A 17899-nucleotide genomic window follows, 5' to 3' on the forward strand; every position below is an offset into this window, starting at 1 on the left:
TTCATAAGGTCACTAACTTCAAGGGACATAAAATCCAGCTGCAGAGGTGAAATCATGAATATCAACGAGTAAAGAAACAATAACAAGAATTTGTGGTGCATAGCATAAGTGCTATAGGAATTTAGCAAAGAGAAAGTGCATTAAGTCTCCTGATAGTTGAGGAAGGTCTTCTGGGATAGGGAAGAACTGTCCTGGAGGTGTACAAGGTATGTGAATAGGTAGGAAAGGAAGTACATTCCAATGAAGGAAATACATTTCAAGTCTTAATCTATCCTTTCTACTTATGTTATCCTTTATTTTTTTAATTTTATTTATTTATTTATGTATTTAGAGAGTGAGAGTGTGCAGGAGAGGCAGAAAGAGAGAGAGAGACAGAGACAGAGACAGAGAGAGAGACAGAGAGAGAGAGAGAATCCCAAGCAGGCTTCACATGTGCCAGTGCAGAGCCCTATGTGGGGCTCAAATTCATGAACCGTGAGATCATGACCTGAGCCAAAATCAAGAGTTGGAAGTTTAACCAACTGAGCTACCCTGGGGCCCCATCTACTTACATTATCTTCAACAAGTTAATTAATATATCTGAGCCAATACTATTCTTATCTCTATAATTGAGATGAAGTACCTACAGTGCTTGGCAGTTAGTAGGCAATCAATATATGTTTATTGTCTTCCTTTTCTAAAGAGGATTAATAAAAGTATAATTGTAAATAAGAAATAATTGCTATGTTATTAATTTGGGGTAAGAAATGTTTTTAAGAGCTCAATTCAACCATGAATCTCTTACATGTAACAGGTAACATGGTAACTAGAATGAGACCATTGTAAAATTGCAAATATCATGGACATTCATATTCAAATGAAACAACATATGGCAAGAGAGTATCTCTTGCCCACTTTGCTCCTTTTTACTCATGTCATCCTCATTACTTTTAAGGAGGAGACATGTGGGCATAATAAAGTTATCAGACTATTGCTGTGAATGACAAATGGTCTTAAAAAGTAGATGCTCCAGTCTGCAGAATGCGACAATCCATAATACACAGGAATTGACGGAAAGGTCAGACTGAGCTGCAGGGAAGAGAGAGAGAAAATAAAGGAGAGAGAAAATTCAAGGTGAATAGATCCCTGAATTGATGAGAAGGCTGTCTGGAAAGTGAATAAAGAATGCCTTCAGCTTCCGGAAGACTTAGAATATATTCCTGGTTGCCAGAAGTAGTATAAGAGTCCCAGTCATTGAATCTGTGATCCTTTCCAACTGATACTGAAATTAAGGGCAGGATTTCCTAAAAATACAACCAAAGGTCAAATGGAAATAGTATAGATTATCCAGTTTGGGATTCCCGTGTTACTGCTGGCCCACCCCTCCCTCCCATCTCCTGCCACAGCATCAATATGCTGACAGTTCTACCTTCTAACGAAGAAAAGAAACCGTTGTCAAAAGATTTATGTTTAAACAAAGTGTTGACATTGAATACTAAGATTCTGCTGGGATGGGCAATGTGGCTTTCACAGGATTCAGCATATGTCTCCTCTAGCATGGTTTATTTTCCTCTGTGGCCTGAACACAACAATGCTGTCATGATTTTGTGAATAAATCTTTCAGTGAACTTGCATCTGAGAGTTTCCATTGATTTCATATACATCTTCTGAGGGTGTGCTATCTGCCAAGTAGGTGCCATAAGCAATATAACATATATCTAATACAGGGACAAAGAGTGACAGTGTGGAATAATAAATTAAATGTTATAAAAGCTGAGATAAAAAAGTAACAAAATCTGAATGCTTAAGAAAGTTTACATGACACTTATTCAGTAGTACATACTAGGCAATAAGAAGAGGAAAGACAAAAAAAGAATTAAAAAAAACATAAAAAGCAGAAAACAAGCTATCCTAAAGAACGCATAGTTGTTGAAGACTACATGGGAGATTGTTCCAGTTATAAAATAGCTCTAACCCGAACCATTTTGAATGTGTATGATGGCTCTCAGGACCACCATAAACAGAGCCCTCTCACCAGAAGGCTTTCAACCCATACTCAGGAATATCTTCCATATGTCAGCCAGAACTCTGACATCTCCCCTCTCATCTCAGCACATCACTTCTTATCTCTAAACTCATATGTTTACTTGCTGCACATGTATTTTTTTTTAATTACAGGATATATATAGAAGCATCTCTTAAAGTTATTCCACAAGCTAATCAAGAAGTTAAACTTATAAAAATTGAAATATGTGGATTTTGTGACAAAAGATTTTAGGTAATTAGAAAAAAGTGGGAAAAATAAAGATATCTGTGGGGAATAAGCTTAGGAATTCCTTGAGCCTGCATTGATGGGTTAACAAGGCATAAAGAATTAGAAAGCCATAGGATGCTCATACCCAAGTTTGGGTAAACAAGATTAGGTAAATAGATATAGAGAGGGTGGGGCCAAGGCCCCAGTTTAAAGAGGGCCGGGCAAAGGCCCGATACAAAGGTATATGAGGTAAATAAGATTAGGCATTCAGGGCGGATATGCCCCCAATTTAGTACTATGGCAGAAAGCTGCTTTCACAGGAAGAAAGGACCAAATTAGGTAAACAGGTCAATAGGGCTGTAGACCACTGAGGGGTGAAGTTGACCAGAGCAGAGCTAATTAGCAAAAGAAAGGTGCCTTTTTGACCCTGAGGTAGCAAGCTCTATTACCCTCTAGGCTAGCTAAGATAGACAAGACGCCTCATGTCTGCCTTAACCATCTGCCCGGCGCCAGGATTTTGTTTTATATTGATCTAAATCCCTAACACTGTATATCTTCAAAACCCCCCTTTCCCTTAAGCCCATGAGTTAATGTTCACAGATTCATTTTCTTTGTGCATGTCCATCACCATGTTTGTAAGCCTTCTGATCCTAACAAAAACAGAGCAAGGACCCTTAATCAGGGCTCTTGTCTTTTCCCGGACATTAGCCATCTCTTGCATTTTAATCCTGTGTCCAGCTTTCTTGCTAGACAAGAAAGTACTTTAGACCCAGAATCTAGGATAGGTATCAATGAAAAACTTAAACGAACATAAGTATATTGACATAATGTCTCATGCTTATTGATAAGAACTTTCAGTGCCAAATCCTTCAACCTACAAGTCCAAGTGGGCTTGTGCCAATATTCAACTGATTATAACCCTAATCAGGGTTGTTGACATTAGATTCAGGTGACATTAGTACAGTAATAAGCAAGTACTGCTAGTGATCACCTCTAAAACACTGGGAATGAATCAAAAAATAATTCTAAAAATCTTCCTTAGTTTTCACATTCTATGATTCATGATACTGCATCTGCATTCAGAATCTTCAATGAGTCTTGCTCATCTCACCCCAGTGCATTCACATTGGTCAAGAATGTTCTTTCCTTATTCTTTTTGCCCTATTTCTACTCAATTTCCACACACCCTTGAAGGATCATCGCAAATGTCCCCATTTCCAGGAAACACTCACTAAACCCCCAGATTATATCAGAACCTCTTCTTATATAGGCTCACAGATTCTTCTTCTTTAGATTGCTAGCATTATCTTTATTGCAACTAAACAATTTCATGTGCAATTGCTGACAAAATGTATGTGTTCCCTACTGACATGTAAGTTCCATGAGCTAAGGGACATTATTTGTTTTATTCATAATGGATATCTACATCAAGAATTGTGACTGATCCATAGTAAGTCTTAGAAAATATTTGTTGAATGAATAAATGTTCCATTTAAATTCCACTTGCTGAATTGAGAAAAATAAAACCCCATGATAGGATGAAAGGAAATGTTAGAACCTTCAAGTAACTATGATATGTTCATCACCTCAAAATCAGTCATATTCTCAGCCCCATAGGCAGATGATTCTAGTGCAATGAAGAGTATGATTTAAAAAAAAAGTCAAGGATATTACAGGTGTGAGAATTAAAATAACACAGGCAGGACATTACAGCCCTATCCCCTGTGAAAGGAGAAGAATCCAAATCATGCTAGGTCCTCATAATATATAGATTTATTTCCATTTGACCATTCGTGCTCATTCCCCTATTTTCTCTACCCTGCTCTATATCCTGAGAAAATGACCTCAGTGGAGTAGACCACCTTGTCCCTTGATGTCTGTCTGGCTTTGTGTGGAGTTCAGCCCGTGGTAGATTCCAACAGGTCAGAGGGCAGAAGAAAGACATCAGGGGCTTTATTTCCCGCATTCACTTCCTGACTGGTCACAGCTTGGCAGTGTGTGGGGAGAGTGTGGTATGTGGTGAGGATGTTGGGGAATTGTGGGGTTTTTTTGTTCTCTTTAGTGTCTCTAGAGTCCAACTTACCTGCAACTAGGAGTGATAAGCAAGCTGTGTGCATATGGCCCAGGCTATTTGTAACAGAAGGCACAAAATGAGAGTACGTGTCTTCATTTCCAAAAAGTTTATGTTCTAGTAAGTACATCTACAATAAACCATGGGAATCCCATGATAAACTAATGGGAACTTCTCTAAGGGTACTTGGAAAAGTTAATTAACTCCTTTTGGTGATTAGAATCTTTCACAAATTATTATACTATGCCTTTTAATTATATATTGGTTTGAAAAATTACTTAGAAGACTTCAAGGAGGAATACAGTTTCATTGCAGTCGTATAAGACTGATATGACATTGGAGCAAAAATCAAAAATCATGTATGGAAGGAAGAGAGCTCAGATATCATGCTAACAAGGTCAAATACAATAATGTGCATCATGTTATCCCACACTTGAAGTAGAGGCACAAATTAGACCCAAAGTCTAGATCTTCTTCTGATCTCTTTGATTATCATCAAAGGCATATGCACTTAATAAAAATATATGGCTTAAAAAATTTTTTTTAATTTGGCCTACAATGTAGTATATTAAAATTTCTTATTTTAATCACTAAGGAGTTTAGTAAAATGTGAGTGAATACTTGAAAATATACACAAACATCAAATAAGGAATTAATTATTTTATGACTAATGTTTGGTGTCAGAAAAATACCTTAATATTTGGTGATGATGGTGATATAATTAATAATAATAATGTCTAATATGCATGTCACTTTCTATATGTCAGAACATCTGATATTAGTTATTTCAATTAATACTCAAATCATACTATAGAAGATGAATATTCATAGTATCATCATGTTTTAGAATGGCTACCATACTTAAAGCAATTAAGGAACTCACCCAAGATTATAGGGCTAAACCCAAGAATTTGGATTTGGTCCTATATCTGTATAATCCAGAACCTTGTTCTCTGATTTTAAAATAGCTTAAATCATCCTATGCTATATTTGCACTGTGCAAAGGAAAGAATTGATATTCCATGATAATAGCCTATCTCATAGTCCACAAGGAGAATTTCTGGAATCATTTCAACAAAACTTAGAAAGAAGATGCCATGCATGATATATTCTGGTGTTCTATTTCTGCCCTTGGCCCATCCCAATTATTCACTTTCACCTATGTATGATAAATCACTTCAATGTATTTTACAAAAATTAAATCTAGTACCCACTTAAAAAAAAAAGATTTATTTCCTATATCTCTTACTTGTAGGAGACTCCTTAAATAAAAAGCAATGGAAAATAACATATACAATAATACCAGAATTTTCATTAAATTTTTAATATTACTGACTCACATAAAATGTTCCAGCACTGAATAAAAAAGTAAAAATACACTAGACTTTAAATAATTTTAGAGTGACCAATTTATATAACTTTCAATTATTTGTCACAGTTTGTCAGTTTTACATGAAAAATTAAAATTATTAATAATAAAATATTTATCACATTTTGTAAAATGATAGTATAGACAAATCTCAAAATACCATAGATTTTCAGAAACTTGAAAATGAAGTTAAAATATTCTAAGCAATAAAATAAGGTTCCCAAGTTGCTTTGTGTCCATTTAGTGGAAAAAAGGATCTATATACTTTTATATATTATACATAAAAGTAAATACAAAGTGTTTTTTTTTTTTGTTTAAAGGATAATTTTGGTATGGTTTGGCTTTGTACTTATAGCACATTAATTTCTAGTGACAATGATACTCCTTTTTTAGAAAGTTGTCCAAAAGAGAACTTAAGCACTTTTGTAATGTCCTATCCAGGATTTCTGGTCTACTGCTCAGCTCTTCTCACCCTTACACAATTGCCAATAACAGTAAAATCTACAATTTCCACTTCATTCAGTATGTATGTTATTGAGAGACAAACCAGATGGTATATGGGATAGTACCTTTCCATATGTCAATAAAATTCTGCAATTAGTAAGCTGCACCTACACTTAATGTAGAAGTGGTGGATTTAACCTCTGGAATATTCATGCTGATATGAGGTCAAGGCAGCCCATTCTATTCCCCAATCTTCTGGCCATTCTACCTTAACCTGCTTCCTGCTGGGATTCTTATTTCCCAGTGCCTCAAGTTTTCACTAGGAGTCTACACATCCATTTCCTTCTTATGTTACATACCCTCTTCTCTGTCCCCACCATTTCATATCTTGATCAACTTTTCATATGCCTCACCTCAAACAGACCACTTTAATTTACTAGTTTGTTACCCACTTCACCATTCTATCCCAGACAGCATGTTCACTCTCTGCTTCAACCTCTATGCTCCAACAATTTCATAGTGCCAACTGGCTCGATTTCTTGGGAGAGGGGCTAGCTCCATTATGAATTAAGTGCTGTCAACCCTCACTGTGTGCTGTCATTTGCTAACCTTCCAAATACTTGTTTGTAACTGCCAACACACCAGAAATCTTTATGATACTGTGTTGTCAGACATAGTATCTCTATGACTTTTCTCTTTCCGATGTTTATCTGCCCTGATTGCCTATCCTTAAAGAGTTCTGGAAATTCTCATACTTTTCTCTGCCTTCTTGTATTCTATTACCTGAACATTTGGTGACTTGCCATTTCTATTAATAAAGTTTCTGCTGAACTAGAATTTCAGCAAAGGATCTCCAACTTCAATGAAGCCATGATGCCTTATTATGTATTGCCTGAGTTCCTAATTGCTTCCTTTTTAAAACATGTTTGTGAAACACTGAAATATATTTAGTTAAAATGATTAATAACTCATAGGACATATAAGATTGTAAAAGACCTTTGTTCCCATCAAAACAAGATATTACCAGTGAAACAAACAAAAATACTTTTTCCCCTAAGTTTTTATTTAAATTCCAGCTACCTAACTTAAGAGAAATATTAGTTTCAGGTGTAGAATTTAGTGATTATCACTCACATACAACACCCAGTTCTCATCACAACAGGCACCCTCCTTAATACCTATCACCTATTTAATCCTTCCCCCTCCACTCACCACCCTTCCAAAAAATACTATTTTTTTTAATTTTTAATTTTGTATTTATTTTTGAGAGAGAGAAACAGAGTGCAAGCAGGGAGGGGCAGAGAGAGAGAGGGAGACAGAATCCAAAGAAGTCTCTAGGTTCTGAGCTGTCAGCACAGAGCCCTATGTGGGACTCAAACCTTTGAACCATGAGATCATGACCTGAGCCAAAGTCAGATGTTTAATCAACTGAGCCACGCAGGTGCCCCATATTTTTTAAAAAATATTTTTATTTATTTATTTTGGGAGAGAGAGAGAGAGCAGGGAAAAGGCAGAGAGAGAGGAAGAGAGAGAATCCCAAGCAGGCTCCACATTGTCAGCACAGAGCCTGAGGTGGGGCTCAGTCTCAGGAACCATGAGAGCATGACCTGAGCCAAGATCAAGAGTTGGATGCTTAACCAACTGAACTACCCAGATGCCCCCCAAAATTCTTTTTTTAAAGCCAGTGAAAAAATCTACGAAAGTATGAAATCAAAAAGAAATGAACTTCAGAAGCATGAGCCTTTCTAAGTAGGCAAAAACAAGCAAAGTTTGAATACCTGGAGCCAGTTATTAAAGCCTTGCAAAAGGGTAGCTTTTGCTCAAAGAAGGAGAAAAAGCTAAGCTTTTGACCAATTTATGAGCACATGTCAGAATATAGAACCTAGAGGAACCCTACTGCAAAGACACATTGAAATCTTACAGAAATGCACTCTCACAGTCTCACAGTTTCAGTGTCTCACAGGCAGGGAGTTTCCAAATCTTTTACTATCCAAGTCTTAAGCTTCACAGAACGCCATTCTGTAAAGCCTTTAAACTGTGATAAGATCTGTCAGACTTGAGGTCACCCAGTTTTTTTTTTTTTTTGCATTTGGTCCCAAAGCCCTACTGGAAGATGAGATCTGAACCTCTGCCATTTTACCAAATATCTACCCAATTCAAATTTTGAAAAGACAACAGATGTTAGTATACTTTTATACTGTTGGTGGGAATATAAACTGGTAAAGCCATTATGGAAAATAATATAGATGTTTCTCAGAAACTAAAAATAGAAATAGCATATGGTCCAGAAAATGCCACTTCTGGGTATATGTCCGAAGGAAATAAAATCACTATCTCAAAAGGATATGTGCACTCCTACATTCATTATAGCCTTAGTCACAATTCCTAAAATATGGAAACAAGCTAAGTATCTGTCAACAGATACATGGATAAAGAAAATGTGGTATAGATATACGGTGGAATATTATTCAGTCATGAAAGAGAAGGAAATCCTGCCACTTATGACAACATGGATGAAACTAGAGGACATTATGCTAAATGAAATAAGCAGATACAGAAAGACAAATAGGACCTTACCTATATGTGGATTCTAAAAAAGCCAGACTCAGAACCAGAGTAGAATGGTGGTTGTCAGGAACTAGGGGGACGGGAGATGTTGGTCAAAAGGTACAAGCTTTTGGGAATCTAATGTATAGCACAATTATTATAGTGAATTTTACTGTATTGTATTCTTAAAATTGGATAAGAGAATATATCTTAAGAGTTTTCATCGCACACACACAAAGATAACTATTTGAGATGATAAATGTGTTAAGTAGCTTGACTATGGCAATAATTTCACAGTATGTATATATAAATCTTATATATCAAATCATCACATTTTATACTTTAAAAAATCACATTGCACAACTTAAATACATGCAATTTTCATTTGTTAATCATATTTCAATAAAGCTAAAGGGAAAAAGATATTGGCCCCATGATGGCACAAAAATTTCAGGACTGGACCAAGAAGCAATGACAAATCTTAATACATCTGTTGCTCAATTCCGAGGCCATGGAAGAGAAACTAAAGCCCAAATAAGTTCACACCAAATGAACTAAAATACTAATTGAATCAAAGGAATCATTTCTTACCTAAACTGCCTAAGATTATGAGTTCATTCTGACAAACAATCAAAACGAGTGAGACAAGCAAAGATGCAAGAAAATGTGACCTATAGTCAGGAGAGAAAAATAATTAAATATCAACAGATCCACAGGTTACCCAGATGTTGGAAAAACTAGAACAAGTTTTTAAATCAAGAATCTATGGTAACAGATTAATTTAATAGGGTGAAAAATTAGGAATAATTTTAAAACACATGAAAACAGTAAAGATACAAAATAGAATATTCTGAATAAAAAATTTACTGAATGAGATTACTGTCAGATTGAACACATCATAAGAAAAGATTGGTGAATGAAAAGATTAATTAAGAGAAATCTTCAAAACCTAAGCACAGAGAGAAAAAAAGTAAAAACTAATAAAGGAGCGATGGATGGGACAGTATCAAGATGTTCAACATTGATTCAGGAAGTTCAATAAACACTAAGAAAAATAAATAATAATAAGGAGCATCATGGTCGAAATGCTAAAAATAAAGATAAGAGTAAATCTACTTTAAAAATTAGGAAAAAAAGACACATTGCATACAGAGAAACTATATATATATATATATATATATATATATATATATATATATATATATATATATATATGAATGACGTTTGAATTTTCTATAGGAACAGAAGCCAGAAGAAAAGAAAAGAAATTTTTTAAAGTCCTAAAATTAAAAACAAATAATGAGGGGCACCTGGGCGGCTCAGTGAGTTAGTCAGTCTTGATCTTGGCTCAGGTCATGATTTCCCAGTTCATGAGTTCCAGCCCAGCATTGGGCTCTGAGCTGCCATGTCAGAGACTGTTTGAGATTCCCTCTCTCCCTCTTTCTCAGCTCCTCTCTTTCTCTCTCTCCCTCTATCCCTCTCTTATAAAATAAATAAAAAACTTTTTTAAAAAAAGCTTAAAAACCTGATTAACATAGAATTCTATATCCAGTGAAAATATCTGACAATAATGAAGGTAAAATGTGTTCACTTTGTGATGAATAAAAGTTGAGAGCATATATTTGCAGCAAACCTACAGTATAAGAAATATTAAAGGAAAGCTTTCAGCTGCAGTAGAATGATTCCAGTCAGCAACTGGGATATACTGAAAATAAAGAAGGTCACAAGAATCGATAAATATGAAAGTAAATATAAAATACCTCTTTAATATTATATACAGATATTTTGTTCTATAATTACATAAAGCAAAATGAATAACAATGCATTAAAGAGTATCACATATGCAGAAGTAAAATTAAAAAAATAAGAAGTTGGAGATTAATGAACTAATATTTTAAATGAAATTTTTATTTTGAAGTAATTATAGATTTACATGTTTTGTGAAAAATAATGCAGAGAGAATCCTATACCCTTCACCCAGTTTCTACACAGTGGGTAATATCCTGAAACCTTTAGCACAATACCACAACTAGGGTATTGTTATTAATACAGCAAAATTACAGAACATATTCACCACCACAAAGATCCCTCGTATTTTACTTTCATAGACAACCGCCACCTCCTTCTTACCTATTCTCCTTCCTTAACCTCTGATGATTACTAATCTGTTCTCCATTTCTATGATTTTTTTCTCTTTAATATCTATTATAAATAAAATCACATGCTATTTATTTTTGGCGATTGGTATTTTTCACTCACCATAATTTTCTAGAAATTCATTCAGGTTGTTCTGTGTAGCAATAGTTTTCTATTACTGAGTATTATTACATGCTATGGATGTACCACACTTTATTTAAATCTGTTTTTATATACATGTGACAGAATGGTTTATGTAAAAATCCTAAAAAACTTAATTTTTAAAACCACTAGAATTTCTAAGTAAATTGAGCAAGGTTATAGGATACTAACTTAATATAAAACAATCATTTGAATTTCTATATACTAACAACAAACTATTGTGGATTTGTTTATGAGGTTATTATAATAATTACTATAAACTTGGGGGCTAAATTCAACAGAAACTTATTCCTTCATAGTTCTAGAAGCCAAAAGTCCAAAATCAAGGTTCAGCAGGGTCGTACTCTCTCCTAAGACTAGACGAAAAGCCTTTCTGTCCCCTTTCCTATTCTGGTGGCATTCTTTGGTTTGTGGGAACATAAATCCATTCTGTTTCCATATTCACATGGCTTCTTCCCTCTGTGTCTTCTCCCCCACTACCTTTTATAAGGGCATGCTAAATCCAGGATGATCTCATCTCATGTTTACATCTGCACAGACACTTTTTCTAAATAAATTCACCTTCACAGTTTCCAGGGATTAAGACTTAGACATATTTTTAGGGGAGCCACTATTGAACCTAAAATCATTCATAAGTTAAATGTTTAGAATACTACAAAAATCTAAAATATTTACAATAAATTTAACCAAGTAATGATAATTTTTTTTTAATTTTTTAATTTTTTAAATTTAAATCCAAGTTAGTTAACATATAGTGTAATACGGATTTCAGGAGTAGAATTTAGTGATTCATCCCTTACATATAACACCGAGTGCTCATCCCAACAAGTGCCCTTCTTAATACCCATCACCCATTTAGCCCATCCCCCCACCCAACACCCCTCCAGCAACCCTCAGTTCGTTCTCTGTATTTAAGAGTGTCTTATGGTTTGCCTTCCTCTCTGTTTCTATCTTATTTTTGCTTCCTTTCCCTTATGTTCATCTGTTTTGTTTCTTAAAGTCCATATATGAGTGAAATCATATGATATTTGTCTTTCTCTGACTGACTTATTTCAATTAACATAATACACTCTAGTTCCATCCATGTTGTTGCAAGTGGCAAGATTTCGTTCTTTTTGATTGCTGAGTGATATTCCATTGTGTGTGTGTGTGTGTATAATACCTCTTTAATATTATATACAGATATTTTGTATATATATGTGTGTGTATATATATGTATGCATATATGTATATATGCATATATATGTATATGTATGTGTATATATATATGTATATGTATATGTATGTATGTGTGTGTGTGTGTATACATCTTATTTATCCATTCATCAGTCGATGGACATTTGGGCTCTTTCCATATTTTAGCTATTGTCAATAGTGCTGCTATAAATACTGGGATGTACATGCCCCTTAGATTCAGAATTTTTGTATCCTTTGGATAAATACCTAGTAGTGCAATTGCTGGGTTGTAGGGTAGTTCTATTTTTAATTTTTTGAGGAACCTTCATACTGTTTTCCAGAGTTGCTGCACCAGTCTGCATTCCCACCAGAAAGTGTTCCCCTTTCTCTGCATCCTCTCCAACATCTGTTGTTTCCTGAGTTGTTAATTTTACCATTCTAACAGGTGTAAGGTGGTATCTCATTGTGGTTTTGATTTGTATTTCCCTGGTGATGAGTGATGTTGAGCATCTTTTCATGTGTCTGTTAGCCATCTGGATGTCTTCTTTGGAAAAGTGTCTATTGTGCCTTTTTCCCATTTCTTCTCTGGATTATTTGGTTTTGGGGTGTTGAGTCTGATAAATTCTTCATAGATTTTTGATACTAACACTTTATTTGATATGTCATTTGCAAATATCTTCTCCCATTCTGTCGGTTGCCTTTTAGTTTTGTTGATTGTTTCCTTTGCTGTGCGCAGAAGTTTTTTATCTTGATGAGGTTCCAATAGTTCATTTTTGCTTTTGTTTCCCTTGCCTGTTTACACTGCAAACTAATATACACTGCTAAGACAACTTTTACAAGATACGCATGCACTCCCACATACCATATTCATAGGGATAGAATACTTGATATTATTAAAATGATAACTTTGTCTAAATTTATCTATAGACTCAACATTGCAATCAAAATCTCAACAGTATTTTTTGCAGAATTTAAAAATTTTTTTTTAATGTTTATTTATTTTTGAGACAGAGAGAGACAGAGCATGAATGGGGGAGGGTCAGAGAGAGAGGGAGACACAGAATCCGACACAGGCTCCAGGCTCTGAGCTGACAGCACAGAGCTCGATGCAGGGCTCGAACTCATGGACCGTGAGATCATGACCCAAGCTGAAGTCAGAGGCTCAACCGACTGAGCCACCCAGGCGCCCCTTGCAGAATTTAACAGATAATCCTAACATTTATGCATTTCCTAGATTAGCCAAAAACAGTCTTCAAAGAAACCAAGTAACTTGTAAGAACTACCTTACTTGATTTCATGATTAATTAAAACACAGTTATAATCAAAACAGTAATGCATCCATACAACGAAAGATAAACAGGTCAATGGAAAGGAATAAAGAGTCCAGACCCACAGATACACAAAAATATAGAAAGAATAAATTAAAGGCAATCTGTACACACATCACTCAGTTTTAGCATTTTGACACATTAGCTCAAAAACTTTTGTGATAAAACTTATAGAGATTGCTAAAAAGCCCTAAATTACCTTCACTGATTATGTTTCCCCCGCTTTCTCTCATTATCTTGAATTTACTTATCATATGATTAAACTATAGACAATTTATGCATACATAAAAAGGGAACACAAATAATTAGCATGATAGATTGCTTTTTAAGTGCATGTAAATGTAACCAAACTGTATATGTTGTTTGGTAGTTTGTTTCTTTGGTATTTGATTTTTTTTTATATTTGTCTGTATTGATCAATATACCTCTAATTTACTCATTTTTATTGATGTATGTTATCTCACTGTGTGAACACACCACAATGCACTATTCTTGTGTCCTATTGACTTGCAAGTTTTAGTATTACCAAAAAAATGTTGGAATAAACATATTTTAAATATTATACATACATGAAAAGAGTACCTTTACAGAAAACCTTTCAAATTATGGTTCAGAGGATACCTGGGGTCCTGAGACCATTTATAGGCAGCTCTAACAAGAAAAAGCCATTTCCTTAACACTAAGGTATGATTTCCTTTTTGCATTTTCATCCTCTTCTGAGTGTTAGAGGGGAGTTTTACAGACACTAAATGCTAAGGGGTGATGTCATCACTCTGACAGCTAAAAGAATGTGTGCTTGTATATTCTTATGTTTTAAATTTTTTACGTATGTGTCAATGCAGTAAATATCAGTTGATTATAATCCACATAAATATGGTTCCTTGCAGTCTTCACTAATTTTTTCAAGCATAAAGGAATCTTGATACCAAAATATTTGAGAATTACTGTTCTAGGTTATACAACCAGAAACGCATCTTCAGCTTTACTATATTGTCAAATTTTCTTCAAATTGGCTATCATAATACACATCATCACAAATATTGGGTTAACAAAATTTGGCCTCCACTGATGTCTTCCTATCTACATGTTACTCAGAGGTATCTGATTAGCTGAATCTAATCAAATACCAGCTGAAAAGGAGGCTGTGGTTTGCAATTGTTATCTTTCTAGGTTTTGCAAGTCCAGAAGGACACTAGTTCCTGAGTTCCATATCCACTATACCCATCCTTCAATACATACCCTTAAGTATTAAAGTTAATTCTAAAACAATGTGTTGGCTACCTATGACTTTTCAGATATAGTGTGGTAATTACCATTCAGTTCTAAATATCAATACTACTCATCATAATTCTTGTCCTTTGCCCATGATTTGCTACTGAATTTTTAAGTTTTTAAGAATTATTAAATTTTCTGTTGATTTGCAGTTAAACTATATTATGATTAGAGATTTCAGTATGCATAACCTAGATTTTTAAAAATATGTTGAAACTTACTATGAGTTTTTTTTTGTATGGTCATATGATCATTCTTATATGACTATACAACCATATGGCTCTATTTCACATGTATAATATATATTATATAAAATGTATTAATATATGAATGTGAAAATTAATAAATGAATGTGAATATTAATATATTCTAATTTTGGTGTATTGGTCTCTCATTTCCAAATAAAAATAGGTTAAAAATCAATTTATGCCAATTTTTGCTTCTTACAGGTCTAGATGATATTGTTAGGTTCATCTAAGGTCATGGTTACTAAATTATTTTGGAGAGTTATTCTTTGTAATATTGTTCGCCCTTTTTTACACATCTTAACAAGTTTTGCCTTTAATTCTGTGTTGTCTGATCTTAAGATTGTTACTGTTGTTTTTGTTTTTATTGATGGTCAATCTTCTCATTCTTTAATATTTATCCAGTGTATGTGTGTATGACAAGCATGTATGATTTGGGATATATCTTTCTTTAGGATTAACTATCTCTTTGTCTTTCATTTTCTTGGCTTCTCTCATTTATACCCTCAGTAGCACTTACTATACCTTTAATGGTAATCATTCTCCTTTATGCATTTTCTAATATAATTTTCATTTCTAAGATAATTTTGCCTTTTTCCTCAATTTGCTTTCTGCATTTTGTCAGTCGCTGCTCCTTTTCTTTTTCTTATCTGAAATTTTGCATTTCTGTTCCCTCGTGTTAATATCTACAAATGCTTTTTAAAATTATGTATAATTCTTTTTAATTTTCTGGTGTGATTTTTCTGGTTTGTTTCATCTGGTAGAAAGTTTTGTTTCTTGTTTTCTATTCTGTGTCACTTTCTAATTTGTCCCACTCCACGCTTAATCTTTGATCCTAGCTTGTTTCATTAAAGCCTTTATCATCTGAAGTGTGTTCCTTTCCTTCACCATCAGCTAATTTTGCCAAGTGACACTGTTGCAGAGCAATGACTTCTGGAGACTGTCCCCTTTGGTCATAAACAGTGAAAGCCTTTTCTGTCATCTTTGTTGCCAGTGTTCTGATTGGCCAGGTTTCAGACCTGCTCTCAGCAGGTCCCATGCACATGATGCCTTCTCCTCCCATTCTGCTTGTTTGTTTGAACTTCTGGTGTTGTTCATTCTTCTTGGTCTTTGTTTTCTCATCATACTCCCTACACTCCTGTGGACTCTGGGTCCACCTCCAGGCTTTATTTCCCACTTACTGATTGAGGAGCATGTAGTCTTCCTGAGAATGCTGCAGATATAGGTTGTGATAAATGGATTTGCTCTCTTTTTTGCCATATGATTTTTCTGAAGGATGTGACAGGACATCCAGGCTACCTGGCTGTCTTTATCTTACCTTCTAGAGTTCCCTAGGCTTTCTTATTAAAGTTTTTATCAGAATTTCCCAAAATAATGATAAATACATATGGAGTGAGTCTGACTATGGATTTAATTATTTTTCTCAACTTTAGGTTTATTTACATATTCTTGAATTTTAGCCTGTATCTTCATGCATGTAAAGTGTTTTATAATTTATATAATTGTTTCTCCTATCCCCAACAAAGCAGCATATATAGGTGTAGTTGTTTAGAATTTGCCTCTATCCAGCTGTTCCTCCAACTCCAGAACCAGATCTTTCAGTGAGTTTTTTTCGTTTCTTCTCTGTGGTGTTTTTTGGGAAACCACAGAGCCAGCAGACACTTGATGCATTTCCTGGCTGCAAGGCTGAGCTTGTGTCTTCATGCTTCCCTAAGTCCATAGCTTGCTTAAAGTTCTATCCAAGACAGGGGTCAGCACATTTTGATACTCAATTTCTTTCATTTTTGAGAGAGCTTCAGCAAACACTGAACCCTGGCTTCAGTCATGGGGTTAGTTTTGGATTTGTATGAAGCATTTCCATTCTCCCTTTCCCACAGAAATAATCCACTTCTGGCTGCCCCTGTTGACTTACAGACCCAGAGCTCCAAATAGTCATGGCTTCAGGCTTGTTCACTGTGTGTGGTTCTGCTCCTCAGAGTGTTTATCTTGCTTTCATATCAAGCCACATGTCTTTTCTGTTTTCATTTCTTAGTTTTATCCATTATTGGATAAAATTTCTCTGGAAATTTCTCTGGAAGATGGAAGCATCAAACCATGATTTTATGGAGTCATTTTGGCCATAAATTTTCAGATTGAGTTAATGTAGGAGAAAGTAGAGGTCCTTAGATTTTTTTAATTTTTAACGTTTATTCATATTTTGAGAGACGGAGTGTGAGTGGGGGAGGGGCCGAGAGAGAGAGGGAGACAGAATCTGAGGAAGGCTTCAGGCTGTGAACTGACACAGTTCACAGAGCCCGACACGGGGCTTGAACTCACAGACTGTGAGATCATGACCTGAGCTCAAGTTGGATGCTCAGCCAACTAAGCCACGCAGGCGCTCCAGAGGTCCTTAGATTTTAAAGTAAATCCTTCCTGTAGAGAATAGAATGATAGGATGTCAGCATGTATCAGTGTTGGTCTTACTATGTGCCCAGAACCATAGTTGGTGTTTTATATACATTATTTTTACCTGTATTTTTATGAGTGTAGAAATAAAATGGATAAGTAAATTAACCATTATCTATGAGCCAGGATGTGACAAAAATAATATTAAAACCCAGCCCAGTCTTTGTCTCAAGTGCATACTCTCTCTCCAACATATCAACTATTTTTAACAGTTAGAAAAGAATTCTAGGAGAAAGCAAAATAGTCTTGTTCTTCATGGTTTAAAGTTTCTGAATTTGCATAAAAAATCCACAGAAATTTTATTTTAATGTTTCTGAAATACTTTGAGATCTTATGATGAAACTGTTATTAGCACAGATCATTTTCCTCACACAAATAGATCCAATTGTGCCAGCAGAAATTAGTTTCCAGGCAGTCTCAGTGAAGTATAATTCCAGATATTCTGCTATTTTAACAATATCTTCTGAGCCT

Source organism: Panthera pardus, unplaced genomic scaffold (genome assembly GCF_024362965.1).
Source record: "Panthera pardus isolate Hobbes unplaced genomic scaffold, ASM2436296v1 HiC_scaffold_15, whole genome shotgun sequence".
NCBI classification, from domain to species: Eukaryota; Metazoa; Chordata; class Mammalia; order Carnivora; family Felidae; genus Panthera; species Panthera pardus.